At 41.9% G+C, this 23,271-nt stretch overlaps 1 protein-coding gene across 2 annotated transcripts in view; it reads right to left on the bottom strand.

Annotated features, from left to right (window-relative positions):
• Positions 1-23,271, bottom strand: part of CLSTN2 (calsyntenin 2) — a 608,534-nt gene that overhangs the window by 314,936 nt on the left and 270,327 nt on the right. The gene's annotated exons all lie outside the window — the stretch shown is intronic.

Consider the following 23,271-nt stretch of genomic DNA (forward strand, 5'->3'; position numbering starts at 1 on the left):
ACTAGTCAGAGACAGTAGAGTAACATCATTATAGTTTGTTTGTTTTTTTAATATAATAGGAGTTAACTCGTAAGGGTGTGTTAAGGTTTAAAAGAGGTAATATTTTTATTTTATAATTCTTAGGCTAGCACAAAGTGGGTGCTATTTTAAGTATTTAGTAAATTAAACAAACAAACAAAAACAAAAACAATTGTAGGCTTCCTTTCCCAAAAGATCCCAGAATTTTAGGTGTGCAAAGAGGCCCTTAGAAATCATCAAATCCAAATCAATGATTTTACAGGATTGATCCCTGAGGCTCAGAATTGGCATCACCCTTGGTCAAGGACAAAAATGAGGTATAGGCAGAGGGAGCTTTGGGACCCCAATAACTCATGGGTCTTCTTGATGACACCATTTGCCATAGTCACTATCCACGGTCAACCATTTGATTTTCTCCAGCCTCATTCCCAAGTATCACTCTTCACTGCAACCTTCTTTTTGTATTTGTGGCTTTTCCCTAGAAATTACTCTCCTAAGAATTTGCTTTGCTCAAGCAATTTATTCTTCTTCATTTTCCTCCTTCTAGCAAATAAAGTGGTCTCATCTATAGTCATCTAGTTCAAAGCAGAGTTTAAATCTTGGATGAAGATAAGTCCCCCTACTCACTGCCAGCTTGTGAAGGCAATGGTCTAGTCACTAGGAGGGTGTTTAGGACCCCTGGGGAGATTCTGGGGCTACCCCTCTGAGCCCCTACCTCCCCCAGTTCCACTGGAAAAACAGCTTTGGAGCCTGCTGGCACAGAAAAAACAGACAGCAAGGGCTCCTCACCAGAGCATATTTGAAAAGGTAAGACCAGACCCTCTGTTAGTCACAACAAACTAGAAGATTAATTAAAGCCACTCAGACTAACAGGTGGGTCTCCAGAGATGCATAGCACTGGACACACCTTAAGCCCTGATTTATCACTTAAAATTGTTATCACCAAGCGTGCATTTAAGTTTCTCCCCAAACACACCACTTCTGCACCCAGCACACTTAAGCTCCCCTTTACCACCACCTTTCTTCTTGGGAGGTTACACGGTAGACCTGCAAAGACTTCAGGGAAAGAAGAGGGTTAAAAATGCTGATGTGCAACTGTCAGGGCCCCCCCCCATCTGGCCCTAAGAGGCCAATAACAGGGAGCAGCAATGCACATTAATCAATCCATGTGCCCAGCTATATACAGAGTCATGTGTTAAAAACATGGAGGACAAAATGAATATATCTTGAACTTACTACATGCAAGAAACAATTACTATAGTTAATCCTTGCAACAACATGGAGGTATAAATATTATTATTCCTACTTTGTAGTTGAGGAAGTTGATGCTTAGAGAGGCTAAGTGAGTCATAGAGTGAAATAAAAGCTGAGGAGACAAGTTTCACACACAGGGCAGTTGTCTCTCCTGGCGCTGTATGAGCTCAGGCAGGAGGAGAGCACTGTGGGTGGTGGCCACAAGTCACAGGTGGCTTCCTGCAGGAAGTGGTGTGCCTGCTGGGCTTTGAGACAGGCAGAGAGGAGGGATGAAAGAAGGCAAGCTTAGGGATACAACATTAATAAAGCAAAAGAACAAGAGTGACCAGGGCAGGGACAAGACCCACTGATAGTGATAGAGGCGGAATGAGATCAGAGTGGATGAAACGGATGCAATCCTTTTACGATCTTCTCATGTGGGCACTGAGATAGACAGACGATTTCATGTGGAGGAGTAGTATAAAGAAAAGAAGTTTTAGGTATCTGGCTATTCCTAGATAGCTAAGCTATTCTTTTTTGGGAAGGAACAAACAAATCCAGGAGAGCTTCTTGGAATCTGTTACCATGGTGCTGAGCACACAGCTGAATAAGACCATAACAGCTGGCACTTATTAAACATTTTGAATAAACCAAACACTTTGATAAAATCTTTCCATGCCCCACCTATTCTCCACTATAACTTTGGCAGTATGTTACTTTCACTGAGCACATTTTACAGAGGAGGAAACTGAGACCCAGAGGGTCAAGCACCTTACTTGCTCAAGTATACACCATTGGTAAGGAGCAAGCCTGTTTTAGACATGAGACTCCAGAGCCTTTGCTCTACGGCCTTGTAACTCGAAGTATGATCTGCAGAGCAGCAGTGTGGGACTCACCTGGGAGCAGGAGTATTTGTATTTGAAGATCTTTTCCTTAATGGATATGAAAGCTCTTAGAAAAACATAAAGCATTATCAAAGGGAAGGTATTAGAAATGCTTTTCAGCCATGGAAATTGGATTTAAGACTGTGACCCTTTCTTGGTTTATGTCTTGCATATTTGAATCTCAGCACAGAGCTGAATGGGTCCAGATGCTCTTGAGCAAAGCCCTAGAGCAGGTGTCGTCAAACCTTTTATATAAAAGACTAGGGAGGAAATATTTTAGGCTTTGCAGGCCATATGGTCTCTGTCATGATTACTCAACTCTTCCACTGTAGCATGAAAGCAGCCACAAACAATACATAAATGAACAGCGTGGCTGTGTTCCAATAAAACTTTATTTATAAAAACAGGAGGTAAGCTGAATTTGGCTCCCAGGCTATGGTTTGCCATCCCAATGCTAGAACACCAGATATTCCCTCTCAAAGAGGGGCTGTAGAAAGGAGGGAAAGGTAAGAAAATATGCTTTTCTTTGAATGGACATTCTAGTAGTCACCTGGAGGCAGGACATTCCAACCAGTCCAAGAAAGGTTTGGATTCTGAGTATCTAGAATGAATACAAGATGTACTGACAGACTGACGAACAGTAATAGGCTATTTATGGCAGGGAAAACTTTTTTGCTCCTTCATGTCAAACTCTTGTCAGACGGGCTCTGCAGAAGAGAAGGGCATGTCAACTAATTTCCATCAATTCTGTTTTATTCATTCATCCTTACTGAGTGACTACTATATGCCAGATATTATAAATAAATACAGGATAAATTATGTAATTCCCCTGTTTTCAGAAAGTTCATAACCCAAAGGGGGAAGAAGGTATAAATACACAGCCCAAGCCAATGTTGTGTGTGCTAGAAAGGTGAAAGCTAAGACATACTACATGAGCTTGGAGGAGGGCACCGTATACAGACCAGGAGAAGGGAATTAGAAGCAGCTATCAGGGAGCAGGTAAGCCTCTACTGATATCTCAAGTCTTGGAGGATGCAAAGTCAACCAAGTGAAGGAGGGGCAGAGTGAAAAATGTGCAAAGGCTATAGGTGGAAGGAGCATGTGAACTTAAAGCAATGTGACTGCAGAACCAGAAAACTGAGTCTAAGTAGGAAATGCAGGGAAATGGGGTGACGGACAATCTGGGGCCAGACTGTCAAAGACCTTTTCAGTCTGAAGAAAGGGGGTCCAATTCTTAGGACAATGGGAGTACAATGAAGCCTTTTAAACCAAGGAGAAACAATGTCTGAATTGTTTTTAAATCTAAAGACATTTTACTAAGACTTTGGTATAGAAATGAAGGGACTAAGGGGGTGACAATATAGAGGAGAGGCCAGTGTTCAAGACACTCTGGAAGTCACCTAGGAAAGAGCTGGTGCCCTGACTAAGCTACTAACAGGGGTCAGAGAGAAGGGAATAGTATCAGAAAGAATTAAAAGCTAGATCTGATAAAGCTTGGTGTGAGAGAGTGTTTAAGAAGACACCCAAGTTTCAGACTAACTGGGTGGGTGCTGATGTCATTTAGTGCAATATTCAATACAGAGGAGGATTGGGTTTGGAAGAGGGGTGATGACTTCAGCTTTGGACTTGTTAACTTTCTGTGGCTGTAAGCCAGACTAGTGAAGATACTGGAACTGGGACTTAGGGGAGAGATCAGGGCAAGAGGCAGGACTTTAGAACACTGGGACTGTGATAGAAGCCATGGTAGCGATGAGATCACACAGAAAGAGTGCATACAGTAAGAAGAACAGAAGGCCTAGGAGGAATTCCTGGGGAGAGATGGACAGAGTAGGGAAACCATGAGGAAAGGAAAGGACACCCAGGAGGAGAGGAGGAGGACCAAGAAAGAGTGACATAACAGTCATTGTCAGGGATGGCACATAGACTATCTCCTATAATGCTTCCAACAGCTGTATGTCTGGATCTGATTATTCTTATTTTACAAATAAGAGAAGGAAGCAAACCATAAGAGACTCTTAAATACAGAGAACAAACTGAGGGTTGATGGGGGGGGGAGAGGGGAAAATGGGTGATGGGCATCGAGGAGGGCACTTGTTGGGATGAGCACTGGGTGTTATGTGTAAGTGACAAATCATGGGAATCTACTCCTGAAACCAAGGGGACACTGTATACACTGCATGTTAGCTAACTTGACAATAAATTATACTAAAACAAACAAATAAGCAAACAAGAAAACAAAACAAAAAAAAACAAAAAAAATGGAAAAGAAAGGGGAAAAAAAGAGAGAGAGAGCTGGGAATCAGTGGGAAAAGCAACTTGACTAGGTTTGCAGTGCCAGTAGATTTTGGAGGCGGCATTGAAACATACATCCGTGAGGTGTTTTGTCTTGTTTTGTTTTGTTTTTGAAGCCTATGCACTTCTATTCCATCAGCCACATCAGAGATTTCAATAAGAAAATGAATAACATTTATTTAGTAGGTACTGTACTTTACACACCGTTATAAACATTTTGAAAATATTTACTTATTTAACTCTCACGACAACTCGGTGATACCCAGTACCAATACTCCAGTACCATTATTATCCTCTGTTTAAAAAAAAAATCACCCTAGATTACATGGCTTGAAAATGACAGAGCTGGGTTTTAAATATAGGAAGCCTGTGCTCCTCACCACCTCATCATACAACTCAAATCTGAAACCTTTAAGCCTTTAATTCAGCAGAGGCTAATAAGGTGACTATCACGTACCTGGCATTATACTCCATGTTGCAATTCAAAAATGCACTGAAACATTACAGTCCCTACCTAAATGGATCTTACAGTTCAGTACCTCTTCAATATTATCTAGAAAAGACAACCAAGGGACAAGAGTTGAGGGATGGAATGTGCAGGACACTTGAATTGGGGACCAGGTAAGAGAAACTCAGGTTCTTATTGAACACCTCTGTGTGGAGTACTGCTCTAGACCTGAAATGAGCTATAATGGGAAAACTAGTTTAAGGGCATAGTGCTGGGTATTTCAGACTTGCCTGACCTGAATTTGTCTCCTCCCCTTGTGTTTTACTGTGGAAGGTATTTTTGTGATGATTAATTCCCTGCTCCTGAGACAGTCTGCATTTTTTTTTTTAAATCATAAAACCTTATTTCAATCTCTTTTTTTGTGTGTGATGGGGATACACTTAGATATTTAAAACTTAGAGGGTTACTATTTATGAAATTGTGGAGTTCATCCAGTGCTGGATGATGGGAAGGATATTAATAACTCTGGAGCCAGGAAGTATATCTACTTCAGGTATGAAGGACTCTTGGGTGACATCCTGACATAGTGGGAGCTCCCTTAAAAAAAGTCAAGATCCTACTGGTCCCCTTTATCTCTTGATAATATCTCCTTTCCCAATGCTCACCATGGGCTTTGATTGTCATGGGGATGAGAAAGGCCTGAATTAGGGGAGAATCTACATTAAATATTTAACTATGGAGAAATACTTGACTTATAAAATAAATGAGAGAATTATTTCCCTGTTTAAAACCCAAGTTTGAGCTATCTTGTTGCCTTCAGGAATTGCCAAGCTGACCTGCTAATAAAGTCTCCTGAGATCCTACATAAGGTTCTTTGTCTCTAGGGAGACTATAATATTCTGAGGGTGATTTGGGAAGGATTCCCTCTACAAATATCAGTTTGGTATCATATGTAGGGTTTACAGGACATTCAAAGGTGGTTTCTAAAATGGCTGTATTTACTATTTGAGGCATGTTTCAGGGACTGGACTATGTCTACTCATTGAGGATATTACAGGTAGGTCTAAAATACCCATGGTTTTGACATATCCCTTTGCACTTAGGCTAGCTGCCTGTTTGACCACACTATATTGCCATGTGGAACCTTTCCAACAAATATATTCGTCTCATGTCACTGCTGTTAGGATATACTGTTACATACATCAAAAATCAATGCCCAAACTACCTCCTGCCCCTGCTCACTGTGGCCTGATATTCCATCAGTGCTCGCTCCATCCATCCATCCATCCATCCATCCATCCATCCATTCTAGACATGCAGGAAACACTGGCTAAGCATTTACTTTACCAAGCCCTACCCTACGGGCAAGGAGATGAATCAGGCACATCCTTCAAAATGCTCACAGACTATTAGAGAAGACAGATCAGAAAGCAGTAATTTTAATATAGTGTGATAGATTCTATAATAATTGTATCTCAAAAAAAAAAACCAGTTTGAGCTCCCACCTCACATCCTGTTCAGCGTGACAATCACGAGAGCACTGTGAGAGAACTAGCCAGCTGAAGACTGTCTATGTCCCCACAGCGTAGAAAGGAATTTATTATTAGAAATTTACATTGCACAGAGCAAGATCTTGATTTGCCTTTGTAAGAGAACATCTTTATAAGGAGAAGCCTGGAGAGCTGAATCCCCAGAAGCCCTGGGGGAATTTGTGAAGAAGAGGATGGGAATAGTATTGGAAGGCTACCAGAGTAAGCATGGTGGCTTCCCCACTTCCTCCTTCACTTACTTAGATACCTACTTTGTTACCTCTCTGAATAATTTCTGGCTCTTCTGAATAACCACCTGAGGAGCATAAACACAGTTTTTGCTTTGTCAAAGACAGATAACTCAGGATGCTAGGGAGCAAGTTGGTGGACTGGAAATCCCCAGACCCTCCTTCTCTCATAAAGATACTGATCCAACAACAACGTGCAAACCAATTCCTTTGTGAGAACACCAGAAACCAGTTAAAAGGACACTGCATCCAAAGTGAATGCAAACCCAGCTGTTATAATTATAAGATGTTTTATGTATGCCCCATGGTAACCACAAAGAAAATGCCTATAGACAATACAAAAAAAGGAGACAGCAATCAAACCATGCCCCTACAAAAAAAATTAAAAAAACACAAAAAGATAGCAAAAGAGAAAAAGAGGAACAAACCTTCTATAAGACAGGCAGAAAACAATGAACAAAATGTCAATAGTAAGTCCTTTTCTATCAGTAATTACTTTAAAAATTTTTTTAATGTTTATTTATTTTTGAGGAAGAGAGAGAGAGAGAGACAGAGTGTGAGTGGGGAAGGGGCAGAGAGAGAAGGAGACAAAGAATCTGGGGCAGGCTCCAGGCTCTGAGCTGTTAGCACAGAGCCCGATGTGGGGCTCAAACTCACAGACTACAAGATCATGACCTGAGCCAAAGTCGGACGCTTAACTGACTGAGGCACCCAGGTGGCCCTCTAACAGTAATTACTTTAAATGTAAAAAATTTAAACTCCCTAATCAAAAGATGGCATATCAGGGTGACTCAGTCAATAAAGCATTCAACTCTTGATTTCAGCTCAGGTCTTGATTTCAGGGTTGTGAGTTCAAGTACCACATTGGGTTCTGCACTAGGCATAAAGCCTACTCAAAATAAATAATAAACTCCCTAATCAAAATACATGGAATGACTGAACAGATTTTTAAAGGGGGCAGGTACCTAGGTGGCTCAATCAGTTGAGTGTCTGACTCTTTGTTTTGGCTCAGGTCATGATCCCAGGGTCATTGGATCAAGCCTTGTGTTGGGCTCCACACTGAGAGTGGAGCTTGCTTGAAATTCTCCCTCTCCCTCTGCCCCCCCCATCTCTCCCTCTAAAATAAAAAATAAAGAAAACAAGATCTAACTATATGCTATCTTAGAGTTTCACTTTATATGTAAGAACTAATACAAGCTTAAAATGAAAGGATGGAAAAATATATTCCATGTAAATGTCAACCAAAAGACAGCAGAGATGGCCATACTTATGTCAGGCAAAATAGACTTTAAGTCAAAACTGTCACAAAAGATAAAGAAGACATTATGTAACAATAAAAGGGGAAATTCATCAGGAAGGTATAATGGTAAGTATATATGAACCTAATATCACACTATACAAATATATTATGCAAACATTGACCGAATTGAAGGAAGAAATAGCAACATAATAACAGTAGGAAAAAATAATAGTGGGAGATTTCAATACCCCACTTTCAATAATGGATAGAACATCCAGATAGAAGATCAATAAAGAGACAGTGGACTTGAATAACATTATAGACTAAACAGACCCAACAGACAGACCACCTAACAGCAGCAGAATACATATTCTTCAAGTGCACACAGAACATTCTCAGGACAGATTATGTGTTAGATCACAAAAAAAGTCTTAACTTTAAGAAAATTGAAATCATACCAAGTTTCTTTTCTGACCACAATAAAATAAACTAGAAATCAATGGCAGAAGATTGCAAACTACACAAGTATATGGAAATTAAATAACATACTCTTGAACAACCAATGAGTCAATGGAGAAATCAAAAGGGAAATTAGAAAATGTCCTGATACAAATGAAAATAAAAACATAACACATGAAAAATTATAGGATGCAGTAAAAGCAATACTAACAGTGAAGTTTGTAGTGGTAAACATCTACATTAAAAAAAAAATCTCAAACAACATAAATTTAAGCCTCGATGAACTACAAAAAGAATAATAAACTAAGCCTAAAATTAGGAGAAGGAAATAAATAATAGAAATTAGAGTAGAAATAAATGAAATAGAGAATAGAAAAGGAATAGAAAAAAATCAATGAAATTAAGAGTTGGTTTTTTGAACAGATCAGCAAAATTGACAAACCTTTAGCTAGACTACCTAAGAAAAAAGGAGAAAAATTCAAACAAAATCAGAAATGAAAGAAGAGGCATTTCAATTGATGCCACAGAAATAAAAAAAAAAGGGGGTACCTGGGTGGTGCAGTTGGTTAAGCATCCGACTCTTGATTTTGGCTCTGGTCATGATCTCACGGTCGTGAGATTGAGGCGTGCATTGGGCTCTGCACTGAGTGTGTAGTCTCTTGGGATTCTCCCTCTCTCTCCCTCTCTCTCTCTCTCTCTCTCTCTCTCTATCCCCTGCTCATGCTTTTTTTTTCTCTCTCTCAATCTCTCTCTCAAAATAAATAAATATTTTCTTTAGAAAAGAAATAAGGAATGATGAGTCTTCTGTGAACAATTATATGCCAAACAAATTGGTTAACCTAGAGGAAATGGATAAATTATTAGAAACATACAACCTACCAAGACTGAATCATGAAGAAATAGAAAATATGAACAGATCTATGACTAGTAAGGAGATTGAACCAGTAATGAAAAACTTCTCAACAAAGAAAAGCCCAGGACCAGATGGCTTCACTGGAGAATTCTACCAAACATTTAAAGTAGAATTTACAGCAATCCTTCTCAAACTTTCAAAAAAACTGAAAAGGAGGGAATACTTCCAAACTCATTTTATGAGGCCAGCATTACCCTGATACTAAAGCAAACAATGACACTACTAAATAAATAAATAAATAAATAAATAAATAAATAAATAAAATAGAAAAAGCTACAGGCCAATATGTCTGACAAATATCAATGCAATAATTTTCAACAATATGTTAGCAAATTGAATTCAACAACAGTTTGAAAGGATCATATACCATGACCAAGTAGGATTTATCTCTGAGGTACAAGGATGTTTCAACATATGCAAATCAACCAATGTGATACACCACTTTGAAAGAATGAAGGATAAAAATCACACGATCCTCTCCGTAGAAGCAGGAAAAGCATTTGAAAAAATTCAACACCTTTTCATGAAGAAATGCTCAACTATCTAGGAATAGAAGGAAATTACCTCAATATAATATAAGCCATATAAGTCCACAACAAACATCATTATCAAAGGTGAAAAACTGAAAGCTTCTCATCTACGATCTGGAACAAGGCAAGGAAGCTCACTCTCACTTCTATTTAACATAGTACTGGAAGTCCTAGCCAGGACAGTTAGGCAAGAAAAAGAAATAAAAGGCATTCAAATCAGAAAGGAAGAAGTATAATTGTCCCCATTTACAGATAACATGGTCTTATATGTAGAAAACCCTAAAGATTCTCCCTGAAAAGTTAGAATTAACAAATGAATTTGGTAAAGTCGGAGAACACAAATTCAATATGCAAAAATCAGTTGCATTTCTATACACTAACACTGAACTATGTTAAAAGGATATTAATGAGTGATACCATTTACGGTAACACCAAAAAGAATAAAATCCTTAGGGATCAGCTGATTAGGTGAAAGACTTGTACACTGAAAACTACAAGACACGGATGAGAGAAATTGGAGACAAAAACAAATGGACATCCTATTTTCATGGACTGGAAGACTTAATATTAAAACGTCCACACTATCCAAATCATTCTGTACATTCAATGCAGCCTCCTTAGAATTTTAACGTTACTTTTTGCAGAAATAGAAAAACAATCCCAAAATTCATGTGGAACCATAAAAGATCCTGAATAGCCAAAATAATCCTGAGAAAGAACAAAGCTTCCTGATTTCAAAGCATATTATAAAGCTACAGTAATCAACACCGGATTGTACTGGCATAAATCAGATTAGATACCTAGAGAGAACAGAGATAGGAAAAAGAACAGATAGGTAGATACCTAGATAGAACAGAATAGGGAAAAGACAGTCTCTTCAATAAGTGGTGCTGGGGAAAACTGGATATCCATCTGCAAAGAATAAAATTGGACACTTATACCATAAACAAAAAGAAACTAAAAACGGATTAAATACTTAAATGTAAGAACAGAAATGTAAGAAACTACAAAACCCTAGAAGAAAATGTAGGGCAATTGTTTCATAAGTTTGGTTTTGGCAATACTTTCTTGAGTATGACGCCAAAGGCTGAGGAAATAAAAGCAAACTTAGACACGTGTGACTATCTTAAACTAAAAAGCTTCTGTGTAGCAAAGGAAGCAATCAGCAGAGTGAAAAGGTAATGTATAGAATGGAGAAATTATTTGCAAACTTATAGCAGGTAAGGGGTAAATATCCAAAAACCACAAGGAACTCTTACAAGTCAATAACAAAAAACTAAACACCTGACTTGACAATAGGCAAAAAGATTTGAATAGACATTTCTTCAAAGAAGACAAATGACTAACAAGTGTATGAAAATTTTCTCAACATCACTAATCATCAGGGACATGAAAACCACCATGAGCTATGCTTTACACGTTTGGATAGCCGCTATCAAAAAAACAAACAAACACAAGAAGAAAACCAGAATATAACAAGTGTCCTGTCAGGGCTATTGCTCACATTTCCAGTATATTTTTTCCAATAGCTTACTGTGAAAATTGTGGAAGATGGAGAAGAGTGGAAAGAATTGTACAATGAATATCCATACTAATTTGTACAATGCCCAATTGCACAATGGATCAAGTTTTGTTGCATAGCTATACATGTATCTAGTCACTTTTCTGTGTTTTTCAATGTGCTTTTTAGATTACACTTTTATTTTGAGATAATTATAGATCCTCACGCACTTATAAGAAATCATCCTGTGTACCCTTTACTCGTTTTTTCCCAGTAGCAACATCTTGCAAAGCTATAGCACAATATCACAACCACGATATCAACGTGGATGCAGCCAAGATACAGATTCCATCACCACAAGGATCCCTCCCTTTACCCTTTTATAGCCACACCTACTATCCTCACTTTCCTCCCCCTCCAAAACCTGTGGCAACCACTAAGCTATTCTCCATTTCAATAATTTTGTCTTTCAAAAAATGTTATCTGAATGGAGTTTTGCGGGTTGTAGCCTTTGGGGATTGGCTTTTTTCATTCAGTACCATTTTCTAGTGATTCCAGTTGTTGTGTATATCAACAGTTCATTCCCAATGTGTTTTCAAAGGCATTTTCACACCTAGGGGACGTTCTTCATGAGCTTGTGCCAGTAAGTATCACCCCATAAAATCCCCAGCAATGTTAGAAAAGGAAATATACTCTTTAGAGTCTTTTCTTTGAAAAAAACAACAACAACAAAACAAAACAACTTATGGAGGTTTTGACATTTTGCAGTATTGGCCACAAACATTTTGAAAAGTTTCCAATGTGGATTTTGTATGTGTGAACTTGAGAAGAGAATAAAAATGTCAGTGGCCGTATTCATCTTGCATAAAATATTTGAACTTTATGCTGCACTAAAACAATAAATTGTCTCTGTAATAAGACATGGGCAATTAAACAAGCAAGAGAAACAATTCATGTAGCTTGAGTTGAATGGAAGCCCTGCAATTGAAGTAATGTAATCACACCCCAGGAGTCTGAGGAGGGGGTGTGTGCCCAGGAGAGGTGACTGCTTTATGCTTCTTTATATAATGGATAAGGGAAGTGTAATTTAATTTGCAAACAGCAATCTTTAGAAATCAATTAGGAGTTTATTCCAAAGGGGGCAAACGTTGGTTACAGATTTATGGACCTCTCTGCTGAGGAGGGAAAGTTTAGCACTTAGGGCTCAAGCCCTGCCCTTCCCGCCTCTCCACAAGTAACTCCCAGTGGGGAAGGAATGTAGTGGCCCACAAGGGAAGGAGCCCTGTGCAGGGGCTGCAGGAGAGAGGTCTGCAGTGGGAGACGTGAGCCTGTGCCCCAGCGTTGGGCGTCTGTGGACCAGGATGGTCAGGCTGATGCTCCTCTAGTTGTTGATACTGAATTCACACACAGGCAGATGCACCTGGGACAGACCCTGACATCAGGCCAGCACTGGCTACTGGAGAGAGCCTCCTGCCCCTGAGAGCAGGGAAGGCTTTGTTTCGCAGCTCGGTGAAGTACAGACCCAGGTACTCCTCACTCTATCTTGTACTTGCCTGTTAAGTCATCTCTAGCTGAGCACTGCCTTCATGTGCTCCTCTGAGCGTAGACCCGTGGCCGTCAGTCTAACAGGAATTAGCAACGATTTCTTGTGGTCATGTAAGTTCGAGGAACGCAGGTTTAATCAAAGTTAAGCAGGCCTCTTTACTGTAGGATGGCCCAGACCTATTGATCTGAGGCTGTGCATGGGGCATCTACAGATTATTATAAGACTGGAGAGTTACAATTACTGATTGTAAGATTATAATCAGATTTTTTTTAAAAAAAGTTATCTGGCCAGGGACCCAGACAAAAGTGTTCTGGGTCACACTTGGAGGAAGGCTGCTGCGCTGGGTTCCTGTCTGTGAGGCTTGCATGAATAGGACCGCAATGAACACAGAAAGGTAAGTTCTGTGCTAGAGAACTTCCCGTTGTGTTCCCTGCTATATCTCTACTGTCTAGGACAGTGCCTGGCTCACAGTAAGTGCCCAATGAATGCTGGTTACATGACTAAAAATAATAGCTATTATTTCTTGAGTTCTAGGAATTGTGCTGAGCTTTTTTCAGCCATTATCCCATTTAACTCTCAAAACAATACTGAGAACCAGTTCTCATTGTTATTCCCTTCTACAGGTGAGAAAACTGAGGGTTCAGACGGTTCCATAATTTGCCCATGGTCACAGAGATAAGAGGGGGTCAGGCTGCGGCTTGAATCCAGATTATATAACTCTACAAACCACACGAGTAATTGTTTCTCTGCATTGCTTCTAGGAAGGACCAGGTAAGTAGATAAATGAATCCAAAACCCATCCAGGCATCACTCATTGGAAGGGAACTAGCCCTGAGTGGTCCCACCAAAATACCCCATTCCTCCAAGTGAACTCATCCTCAGAGGTGGCCTTCCAGGGTGCAGGGGACAGCACACATTCCCAAAACCTTCCTGGCTGCAGAGCATGGCACACATGCCTGTGGGAACTGTAGTATTACCAAGAACCAGATTTACCTGCAAAACTTGATCTGGTCTTCATTAAGTTGTGTGCAGGTCTCCTTGAAACAAGAGTCAACACTGAACACCGAAGCATGTAGAATAAAACAGCCACAGGAACAGGGTTTGGGGCAGGGGCTGAAGTTCTTGCCAGGGATCGAGTAATCACTAAGGCTTCCCAATGGGAAGTTAGGAGCATTAATTTCAGCACAGCAGACCGAGGCCCAAGAGAGAGCATCTCGACCTCTTGATGTTGGTAATGTGTCTACTAGACATTTCTACCCAGCACTGTGGCAGATAGGAAATAAACCCGCCTAGGAAAGTGGATGCTGATATGGCGGAAAGCCAGGTGCAAAAAAGGCGTTTTTAAGATCCCTCTTTGCAAACAGGAAGTGCATCCCTCAGAAAGGGCCGGTTTATCACCCTAGTATTCAAGGGTCTCTTACAGCTTTGCCCAAAGGCCAGCCACAGGATCCAGGTCCCATTAGGGGCTGGTCCAGGTACTGGGGGCTGGGGGCTTTGCGGAGTGCCTCTCAAAGATGACTTAGGCATGGCCCTGTCTTAGGGAAAAGCAGTCTCCACTTTTAAAAATTTTCTTTCTTCTTCTTCTTCTGCCCTTTTTTTTTAATGGATAAGGAATTGTTCAGCTGCCTCAGCAGCATAAATGAAATAAATTATCATTAAGATTAGGGATTGTGTTGTAAGTACACTCTAATTGCTAATTAATGCATTGTCCTGTTGATTTTTCCATGCATCTTATGTTTCACAAAGATGGAGGCTTGTTGCCAGCTCCGGGTAAAACATCGTCTCTGGCCCAGGCAGACAAGGTCGCTGGGTGAGTAAGACATTTCTTAGTTAACATTACTCCAATTCAGCATAGAACAGCGGTTAAGAAGGCTGACATTCAAGCAGATTGCCTGGGTTTGATTCTTAACTCTATCGCTTACTGTGTCTGCTTTGAGCAAGTTATTTTATTTCTTTGAGCCTCAGTTTTCCCTTCTCTATAACAGGGATAAAAATGATAGCATCCACCTTTTAAGATTTTGGCAAGGATTAAAAGAGAGAATAGAGTGAGGCATTTAGACATAAGACCCAGTATGAGTGCTAGCTGCCAATCTTACTATTCCAGGTGTATATTTTCTTAATCAAACTATTTGAGGCCAATTGGGTTGCAGAATTCAGGGGTTTTGTTTTGTTTTGTTTTGTTTTGTTTTGGTGTTTGTGTGTGTGGGGGGGGGTGGGGGGTGCACTTTGTCATTTAGGAAGCTAATGTGGCTCACACAATTTATATTATGTTCCACTCCCTGCAGGATTGAGGGCAATGTCTCACAATCAAACACGCTGATATTTATGTAGTTAAATATAGAAACATTCACATTAAGTGAGATAAATAAATACTATAAATACTTTTCTGTTACTTCAGTCAAATGTTCTCACCCAGTGAGTTTTGACATCAAATTTATGAAAAGGCTTTCAGGATTCAGAGCTTTTTAAAATTTTGGATAACGGAGTTTTGACCTGTCTGACAGGTACTCCTGCAATAGGTTGCTGTGTCTACACTGGAACGGGTGCCATCCATACTCAGAGCCCTCAGTCTTTTTCCTGACTCACTGTGGACGTCTGTTTCAGCAGGAGATTCTTGGCTCCTGCCTAGACCTTGTGCAGGAAACTTCAGGGAGCCTCTAGGCTGAGCCTAGGGTCAGCCTAGAGGAATGGTCAGTGGTCTACAGGGGTCAGGGCCTCCAGCTGTGAGTACCTGCCTGGTGCCAGGTGCTAGGTGCCTGATGCCCAGTGCCTGGCTTGGTTTTCTTGCTGGTCCCTGATACTGTGTGCACAGTGGCCGGTCCTGCACCTAGCCTGGACTAGTGATGGCTCCTGCTTTACAGCTGGTCTCCTGGACAGAGCTCTTCCTTTAAGTGAGGTGGGCAGCCTGATATAGTCATGGGCCAACTTGGGAAGCATAGTAAAAGGTGGGCCAAGAAGCACCTTCTCTCTTGATGCTCTGAAATCACAGACTTACGGGCAGCTGAGTGAGGGCTGGGTGGGATTCAAATCTGTCCACTCACTCACTCACTCACTCACTCACAGTAAACATTTACTGTGGTCCTACTTTGTTCCAGGACCCTTACCAGGCCCTGCATGGCCAGAAGTCCTCAGAGTCACAATGATATAAAGCTAACAATGAGGAGTATTTGGAATGTGGGCCAAGCACTGTGCTCTGTACTTTACCAGATCGGCAGACTGGATTCCTCCTTCCCTCAGGCCTGGGGCCACTGGAGTCTGAACCTCTCATCCAAGCCTTAGAGTTCTAGCTCTTAAATTCTCCCCATGAGATTCTTCATGCTCTACAAAAGAGCATTTATCCTCAGTCTATAAAAGCATTAAGCTAGGTCCCAGCTCTAAAGTTAGCAAGAATGGAAATATCAACTTATCTGTCAACATCTGCTTCCCCCAAACTGCATGAAGATGCCACCAAGATGTGGGAATTTTTGCAGTAGGAGACTGGATGGACCAAGGTCTGCCCTGTTCAGGACCACTTATTATTCCCCTTGGCTTGCGTAGGTCAGAATTTGTGGTAAATAGAGGCAGGAATTTGGGCCTCTGTACTGGGCCTTTCTGTGAATATTGGTGCTTGGTGCCCACTCAAAGATTTGTCAACCCCTTCTGAGCACAATCCTGTCTTTGCAGACATTGTCTGAATTCTAACTGCTGAGAAGGAAGTAGAAGGAGGGGAAGCCCAAGGGGACACTGAAGGCTGTCCTTGTGATTAAAATGAACCCATGAATGGCCCCATTTTGGAGCTCAGCCCTGCACCAGTCACTTTCATATGCCATGCCATTTACTCCAAACTTCTCGACTTGATGCTATTTTTCCATGTTATACATCAGGAAAATAGAAGAAGTTAAAGCAATTAATGTGGTGGCCTAGGCGATGGTTCAGATCTACTGAAAATCCAAGCTTTCAACATGAGATACAAAAAGGTGCCCTTCCACTCTGGGCCCCACGCTACTGAAGGCAATACATACCGGTGAGAGCCTAGAGGCACAAGAGATACTTTACTAATAAAGTGCTTCCTGAGCTAGACACGCTTATTTGGCTGAAGTCTTTTCTTATGAAAACAAAGAGCCAACCTGAAGACAGAGCCCTGCCCACTCGAGAAACAACCAGGGGAGAGACTGTGCCCCTCCAATACATCCTGCCCAGGGCCTGTGGATGGCCTGCTCTTGGAATGAATATGGACACGATGCAATTTCGAAGTAAATAAAAACATTAAAATGTGAGTTGTCTGACGTTTCCTCCTAACTCTGGTCTTGGACATGCGGTGGTCTGGTTATATTCTTGCTTTTATGTCTTGCTGGCCTTCTGGATTTAACACCAGCCTCAGTGTACTTAGGTACTGTGTGGGACAGCCACTTGGTGTTGATCAACTCTGGGGCACAAATAAATTCTAGTTTTGGGGGCCACATGCCAGTTATGGCTTCCCAGTCATGGCTGCCCTGTGAGCCTTGTAGACCCTAAATACCTGGGTCTCACAGCAGGCACCAAACGACCTTCTGCGCCGTTCATCCCCAACCACCTGAAGGGTGTAGATGTCCCTGGAAGCCCCAGGGTTTGCTGGAGTTAGAATGAGACCCTCAGGGGCTCCCGATCTAGCCTGTTTTCCTGCCTCCTAGAATTCTGTGTCTTCAGCATTTGCCCCATATTCTAATGAGATGTTCAGTCCTTAGCTGCAGACATGTGGAGAGATAATTGAGAATTAAAGTCAGAGGGAAAGACTTGAGGACAGCAATCATGGGTTTAAATTTATTATTCTTCTGAGTATCCATCATGTTTCTGCTCCGTAAGAGCCCTCAAATGATACTATTAATTCATTCTTTCAATAATATAAAACATTTTTTTCAGCCATTATAGAGGTACAGAGAAGAACAAGGCTTGGTCCATGATTTCTGCTTTGACTGGGTGGTTGTTCATTTTGAACTCAGACCCAGTAAGGTAATGTGTGTCTAGAGCCTGGCTAACTCCTCACCTGTCTTCTGCTCTCCACTCCCCCCGCCCCTGCTCTCAACCTTGTCTCCTCGTAGTCACAAACCCATGGTCCCACACAGCCAGTGCCTCAGATCACTTTCTGTCCTTTCTGGCCCCAGATAATACTATTAAGCTCACCAGCTAGTTGTGAGGATCTAAGGCCACAGCGTAGGTGACAGTCCTGAGCACGCAGTCCTGGACACGCAGAGGCATCTGTCAATTTCATTTTTCTTCCTTCTCTGGATGGAAACTGCCTTGTCTCTATCATCAATCAGCACAAATGGTATTGGGTATTGTGTTCTTTCTCTGAGTTCTTGGGCCTTGCTTTTGGATTTTCCATTAGAAAGCATTATGGAAGAAGGCTCCAGTTCTGCTCAGGCATGCTCAGTACTGGGCACTGAAGACATTGCTGTTAGAGTGAATGGAAACGGCTCTTGGCAAATCTGCCTCTGAATATACCCCGAATCTTCTCCATGACTTAGAGAGTTAATAGTAATGGACATGGATGGAGTGCTTGCTATGCTGCCCAGGCAAGGAGGCCTGGTTCCAAAGTTAAAGACATCTAGGCCAATTTCAGGCTAAAAATGGAAACTGTCCATAAACTAACCATGGGACTCTGGTGGGAAGACAGGAACCAAATTCCACATAATGGTCCACAATTCTATTCTCCCAGGGTACTTGCACTCTCTCCCCAGCCAGTGTTGCAGGCTAGTGACTAAACACATCATAACACTGATGTGTATAGTATCATGAACATATGGGATGGCACCTGGAAGGGGCAACCTCTGCTGGGGGGTGCTGTGGGCAGACTCGTCTGTAGGCCTTTGAGGAGTTCAGCGTCAGGTGACACAGCCCAGTCTGCACCTTAAAGTTGAACTGATGCATTGATTGTTCTCACCTGGATGTTGTTTTCCTGGCTGCAGGGAACCGTGAGAGGCAGAACAGCACAGTAGGTCAGAGAACAGCATCCAGAGCCAACTGGCTGGGCCTGAAGCCATTTACAGATGCTGAGAACATAACATAAGCCCTCTCACCCTCTATTCCCCAATCTATAGAATGAGGACAAAAATAGTGCCCAATGGCCCTGAAGGTGGAGTGACCAACTATGGCCAAAGTGTGGAGCAAAGAGAAAGCCCTAGGTGGGTATAGATATGATAATGACGACAGCGCCTTTTGGAGACACTTCTGTAACCCACGACCTGACATAGCACATTCCCAGGGAGGTGCCATGGTCAGCCAGGAAGCTTGGAGGAAGCCAGGCTTCCAAGAGGTGCCTTCTAGAAGTTTCTCTTTACCAAGTGTTTGTGCAGGAGATCCAGCTGCCTCTGACACCAGAGCTGAATCTGCTGGACAGTCTTTAAGGGCTGGATACCACCTCTCCATCCTGGGACCACAGGTGTCCCTCCAACTGCATTTACCAGCCTCTAGGATACCAAGATAGGGTTGCTCTGAACAAGGAGGGAGCAGCATCCATAAAGCATTAAAAAACACATCAAGAAAAGGAGTCTGGAAGCAACATTACTCCTAGATAAAAAGCTACCTTGTTTTCTTAAGGAGATTTGAATTCTCTGAATTAAGGAATTGTGGTTTTAAAGGTTACCTGAGGGAAATACGGAGTTTTTAAAGCCCTGGGCTTTAATTAAAACTCACTCACACGCAACTAATGTGTGAGCCCAGATGTCCCCTGCATGCTCTCTGGGAGCACAGGCCAGAAAAGGTCTCTGATGAGATGAGAAACTCTGAAGTCCTCAGCCCTGCATGTAAGCCCCCTCTTCTCCTATTCCTGTTCCTATTTTTTAGGAAAGGCTGGACACCCTACTCTTCAGACATGAATGTATCCAGGCTCTGGAATGTCCATAATCCCTGCAATTTACACATGGGGCAGAACATGGTTGGAGTTGACATACTGGTGGTGGTAAAATAAATTCCTACTTTACCACCACTGCTCATGTGGTTCACTGTGATGGTTTGAATGGTTGCACCATTCAATCCTGCTGCGCATGGCCATGTTTGTGAAGGCTCTTTGGATGTCCTTGTCCCCGCAGGGACTCCACATAATCCGTTATTAGAAGCCAACTCAAATTATCATTTCCCTCAACAGATCCCACCCCAAACATTAGCTTTGCTCCACATTCCATGGGGCTTTAGTTATTTTATAAAGCAGCCACCTGCCTTGAAAGGTCTCTGGGGAGAAGGTTCCTCTGGGCTGAATTTGGTCCCAAAACTAGCGAGGTTGACCTACTCAGTGTTTCAAAAACAGCTAGTTGTTGATCTTTAGAATTCAGGAGTTTTTTTTTTTTTTCCTTTCCAATTCAGTTTCTTCTCAAAACTCGGAATACCTAGCAACATGCGCCGACAATCAAACAAGGCAGCAATTGGCTGGGTCCTGCTTTCAGTGAGAGCAGCCCCCCCTGCAGCTCAGCACAATCCCAGTTCCCCTGTGTCTTCCACACTCACTTTTACTTTCTGCTTGGCCCTGGGGTAGGTCTTTCCAAACCAAGAAGTAAGCATAAAGTAAGGGAGCAAAGACTTGAGTACCGGGTTGCTGTGAAAGCACCACCCCAAATCCCTCACAACTTTGCCACTAAGGGGTTGTGTGAAGTTGCATCTTTGCTTAAATGGCATGGAGGTTAATACAGGCAAAACAAGAGCATATGCAGGGACTCCAGACAGTCTTATTCCCAAATGTTGGAATCTCTCAGTTAATAGGGGTAGCCATCTTTTTCTGACAACAGCTAGGGAAATTTTGTGCGTCTTTAAAAATGATAACTGTTGGGGCATCTGGGTGGCTCAGTCAGTTAAGCATCTGACTTTGGCTCAGGTCATGATCTTGGGGTTCATGAGTTTGAGCCCTGAGTCAGGTTCTGTACTGACAGCTCAGAGCCTGGAGCCTGCTTCAGATTCGGTGTGTCCCTCTCTCTCTCTGTCCCTCCCCTGCTCACACGGTCTCTCCCTCAAAAATAAACATGAAAAAAAAGGGATAACTATTACATTTTCTTAGCAAAATTCTAGTTTTGCTTTTACCTCCTGAGTTCCAGCCCCTTGATGACTTTTTGGATGAGGTGCACGTTCCTATTCCTGGTCATCCTCCTGTTGGGGCAGCTAGAAAACAGATCAGTTTATGTATGCCGAGTCACTGATGAAGGTTTCAGGGAGGGTCTCGTTCATTCCACAGCTAATGTGCTTCTGAGAGGAAGCAGAACATAGTTTCGTTTCTTCCTTCCTTTCTGCTGTAGAGAACTTTAAAAATCTCAAACCGTAATTTCTAAGCTTTCTCTGTACTTGACTTTTCTTAAATAGTGTCATTTTCTAGTCCAAAAACAATGCTCTGGCTTTCTAAGGTAAATAAGGCCATTTCTGTTCTAGAAGCAGCTGATGGAGAAAACCGAAGGTGAAGGAAGGCTATTAGAAGAAATGGGTCACATTCTACAAATCCTGGAGCCACAACTGTCTCTCAGGACACCAACCATTTCTATTTCTCCTATATCTTGAAAAGGTGCAGAAAATATCAATTATACTGAAGAGAAAGGACTTTATTTGCACGTTCTTATTTCCTATATATGTCACGTACAAAGTAATTAATGAACTTGAAATTTAAAAAAAATTAACTTTTGGGGGGGTGGTTGGGTGGCTCAGTTGGTTAAGCCTTTGGCTCTTGATTTCACCTCAGGTCATGATCTCACGGTCCATGAGATTGAGCCCTGCATTGGGCTCTGTGCCGACAGTACACAGCCTGCTTGGGATTCTCTTTCCCTCCCTGTCCCTCTGCCCCTTCCCGGCTCATGTGCACGTGCTCTCTCTCCCTCTCAAAATAAATACATAAACATTTAAAAAATAATTAAAAAATTAAAAAATAAATTTTTTATGTTGACCATTGAATGATAATCAGTTTCTCCTGGATCTCAGAAAACCACAGAGGTTGTGCCACTTTGTGTTGAATGAGGATCTTGGGGCAGTTCTTGGGGCAGGTTATAACTCTGCTCCATGAACAGCCATGATGGGACAAAGTTGCTTAATCATTTTGTCAAATTCCTCTTCATAGGAGAGCACATCCCCAGCCTTGGCAAAAGACTGCTTCTAGAAGCAAGAAATAAAGACCTGGGCTTTTAAAAAGTAACCTCTACTCTGAGGATGTAAAAATCATAGCAGAGGGGCGCCTGGGTGACTCAGTCAGTTAAGCGTCTGACTTCGGCTCAGATCATGATCTTGCAGTCTGTGGGTTTGAGCCCCACATCGGGCTCTGTGCTGACAGCTCAGAGCCTGGAGCCTGCTTCCCATTCTGTGTCTCCCAATCTCTCTGCCCCTCCCATGCTTGTGCTCTGTCTCTCTCTCAGTCTCTCAAAAATAAATAGACGTGAAAAAAATTTAAAAAAATAATCATTGTGGAGGATGTAACAGACACTTGGCTACAATCAGAGCTAGCGCCCAGGAAATGTGAAATCAGCCAACCTCAGCCTGTGCATTCCTCCCTGCTACAACACACCAGGTAAGAAACCATGTCCCGGAATCAAACTGTTGAGATTCAAATCCTGGCTTGACCATTTTCAAGCAGTGTGACCTTGGGCAAGTTACTTAACTTCTCCAGACCAGGATTTCTCACCTGTAAAATGTGTATGATGGTACCTCTTGCATGGGTTTTGGTAAGGATTAAATGACTAAGTGCATGTAAAGCTTTTATGATAGAACTTGGCATATGGTCAATTCTTAAATGTGTCAAATTATCCATGGCATGTGACTTCAGTACACTGTCACTTGGTTTCCTAGGTTTTCTTATGTGGTCTTGGATTCATTGTTGGGGCATATTGCTCCTGCTTCCCTCCCGTTATCATCAAAATCTAATACCCGCCTGGAACTTTGAAGTTTACAAAATGCTTTTACACTCTAAATCTCACATAATCTTCACATCAGCCCTGGGTATGCTCCCTACTCTGCCCAATGGGTTTTGGGCAACTTAGTGCCATTTTCTCTCCTCTGTGCTTTCTCCTGTTTCACAGTTCTAGAGCCCTGGGAACTAGATTTCCTGGAATTCTAACCAGCGGTTGACAGGTTTTCTGTCTTTGTAAGAATAACAGCAGAGAGGCAAGGTGACGAGGTGCGGAGTCCCTACTCTCGTAAGCAGTGGTGGGCAGCCATGCAGGCTCTCCAGCAGAAGGCAGACAGGACGGAGTGATGCCAGGAGCATTTGGACGTCCTCTTGCAAGTTACCCCCCTTGGTTCTGCAATTCCTGACTTCCTGAACACTAGTGGTGGCTGATTTTTCATCCCCTTAGTTCCTCTAAAGATCTGCGCCCTCAAATCTCCTCTATGAAATCCCTTTGTGCTGGAAATATCTAGAGTGTTTGCCATTTTCCTGACCAAACCCAGACCTACTTTATATTAGAAAACACACAATGAGTACATACTTTATGCCAAGCACTGTGTTAAGCATT

The sequence above is a fragment of the Prionailurus bengalensis genome, chromosome C2, assembly GCF_016509475.1.
Source record: "Prionailurus bengalensis isolate Pbe53 chromosome C2, Fcat_Pben_1.1_paternal_pri, whole genome shotgun sequence".
In the NCBI taxonomy this organism is placed as follows: domain Eukaryota; kingdom Metazoa; phylum Chordata; class Mammalia; order Carnivora; family Felidae; genus Prionailurus; species Prionailurus bengalensis.